This window comes from Euprymna scolopes, chromosome 11 (assembly GCF_053919585.1).
Source record: "Euprymna scolopes isolate OS-2025 chromosome 11, ASM5391958v1, whole genome shotgun sequence".
Taxonomy (NCBI): Eukaryota; Metazoa; Mollusca; class Cephalopoda; order Sepiida; family Sepiolidae; genus Euprymna; species Euprymna scolopes.
This window is the reverse complement of record NC_136492.1, coordinates 8,916,080-8,918,977: the sequence shown is the minus strand read 5'-3', so window position 1 is coordinate 8,918,977 and position 2,898 is coordinate 8,916,080. Positions and strand designations below refer to the sequence as shown.

General features: G+C 38.1%; 1 pseudogene; it reads right to left on the bottom strand.

Moving 5' to 3' along the window:
• Window positions 1–652: 652 nt before the first annotated feature.
• On the bottom strand, window positions 653–862 carry LOC145288453 (U2 spliceosomal RNA; annotated as a pseudogene).
• Between the last annotated feature and the right edge of the window lie 2,036 nt (window positions 863–2,898).

The window sequence follows — 2,898 nt, the reverse complement described above, 5'->3', positions numbered from 1 at the left end:
TATATATATACATATATATATTTACTACGGACCCTTAAACGATTGGAAATATTTATTTAAATCAAGCCAAGTGGACGATATGTATCTGGGAGTGTTCATAGAAAGTATTTATACCGGAATGTACCCGATTACTTTCGAAAAATATCAGATTAAAGAAAGGGCAGTCTGATTTTGACATAAGAATACACTCTAATACAGTTTAACATCACTAGGGCGTTTAAGAAGTTTTATGATCCACTTAAAAAGGAAATTAACAGCATGTCTTATATATATATATATATATATATATATATATATATATATATATATATATATATATATGCATAACTAGAGCGCGTTCAGCTATAATCGAAACTTAAACCAAAAATTGAAGAATTTTGGATAAATGTATTCATAAAAAGAATAGATTATTGGAGTGCCATCAGCTTTTATTGAAACCGAAACTTATGAAGTATTTTTCGTAAAATTATTTATTACAAGAAATGAAAGTCCATAACAATTAAATGATTCTGATGTAAGCGTGACGAAGAAAATAACCCACACGTTATTGCATTAATATATAGACTAGCGGGACCTGTGGAAATTCCACAGCGAACTCTTTCGTATGTTGATGTTGGCATTCTGTGGATGTTCAGCGTAAATGGAGACGCCCTGGTATTATTGTACCTATTTACAATGCCTCTCCACGGGACAGAGTTAGACACCAGGGTCGTTTTCTAACGCGGAGAAAAGGTACAAAAATTTTTTAAATTGTCTCAGTCGTGAAGGATTTCTCCTGAACTGAAAGAGAACAAGAAATGGAAGTGCAGCATTTGAAGAACAGATACTACACGTTGATCTTGGCCAAAAGGCCAAAAGCTAGCAGGACGCCCGGTCGTAAAATACGCTTAAATATGCTTTTATGTATTACTAGCAGGGGTACCCGGCGTTGCCCTGGTGTTTCGAGGTGTGTGTGCTCTTAAATCAAAAGGAAACACGGTGGGGGGGGGGTAAATAAGTTTTGGAAATTAGGAAGAATCGAACCCGAAACCCTGAGGCGAAGTTAAAAAATGAAATGTGAAAAAAACATGCACCATTAACCGATCGGCCAGCCAGAGTGAGTTACTGAAAGATGTTTGTATTTATTTAATTAAGAAGAGAATTGAAAGGTGCCCTCACTAAATGACATCAAGTGGAAATCGTAGAATTTACATTTTGTGCGAGCGTTACGACGACGACGAGGACGACGACGACGTCGACGTAAGCAATAGTAATTCAGCAGTTAACATTTTCTGCGGGACAGTTTTTAATGAGATCAATAACCCGGTTTGTTTGTTTGTTTTTACCTAACTTTGGAGAAAAACAGCTCTCCCATTCATTAGGGGAGTGTCTCGTCTCGAAATGAAAGCAACCGTCTGATATAACGAAGGTAAGTCGATATTGACCAAACGTTACATCGCTTTCTGGAGATCACTGGCCGCAGGCCAGTTGTATTTATTTGCTTCCCCACTGAGCAAATAAGGCACAAGGCCGTTTTTTTAATGTGGAGAGAGAGGGAGGGGGAAAGGGGACTAGCTCCCGATAGGTGGGAAATTGGAGTAGGATAGTGACAATTGCTATGACGGGTTGCCCCTACATTGACCAAGGTCTGATATATGGGATTACCCCCACATATGGTTTTTGTTTGCAGCATATGCCGGAACAGATACTACACTTTGATATTGTCACCCCGGGCCACGGAGGGCGTGGGCCAGTGTATTTATTTGCTTCCCCACCGAGCAAATAAGGCACAAGGCCGATTTTTGATGTGAGGAGTGAAGGGGAAATGGGGACCAACTCCCCGGGGAGTAGGGGAGCTGGATAGTGACAGTTGGTATGAAGGGTTGCCCCTACATTGACCAAGGTCTTATATGTGGGGTTGCCTCCACATCTGGTATTTTCTTGCAATATCTGCCTGAACAGATACTACACTTTGATCTTGGCCCGAAGGCCACAAAGTTTGTATTTATTTGCTTACCCAGTGAGCAAATTGGGCACAAGGCCGTTTTTATGTGGAGAGAGAGGGGGGAGGAGGAGGCAAAGGGGGGGCTAGCTCCCGATTGGTGGGAAATAGGAGCTGGATAGTGAAAATTGGTATGAAGGGTTCCCCTACATTAACCAAGGTCTTATGTGAGGTAGCCCCCACATATGGTATTTGCTTGCAGTATCTGTTCCGGCAGATACTACACTTTGACCTTGGCCCGAAGGCCAATCTAGTTTCGCTTTTATTATACAAGAAAGGCTAATCTACACGCGCCGATCCGAAAATGTCGAATATTTAACGTTTCAATGTCGTGCAAATTAAATAGAGGGGTGACCACCGTTGTTAATTTGTAGATATTATCATTTAGACGTAATATAAAAAGTTTTAAAATGAGCGACGGCCTCGAGAATCCGCCGGGAAAAATACCTTTTGAAGACATACACAAAAAGCGAACATACATACAAACACACATTTTCGCTTATATATATATAGAGATTATAGAGTCAATTCGATACTTATAAAATTGTTATTTCAAAAATAAAAAAAATATATCTATATAACTTGAGTTCATCAGCTTGAAGTCGAACCGAAACCAAAACTTAGGAAGGATATATATATATATATATATATATATATATATATATGTATATATATATATATATATGTATATATATATATATTGATTTCCTTCAGCTATAATTGAAACCAAAACCAAAATTCTTAGTAAAATTATTTATAAAAAAAAATAGATGACTTGAGTGGCATCAACTATAATCGAAGCCGAAACAAAAACTTATAAAGAATTCTTGGTAAAATTATTTCTTACAAGAAATTGAAGGTCATAATAATGAAAGGACAATCACACGGAAGGAGAAAGATGTAAGCGTGGCACAGAA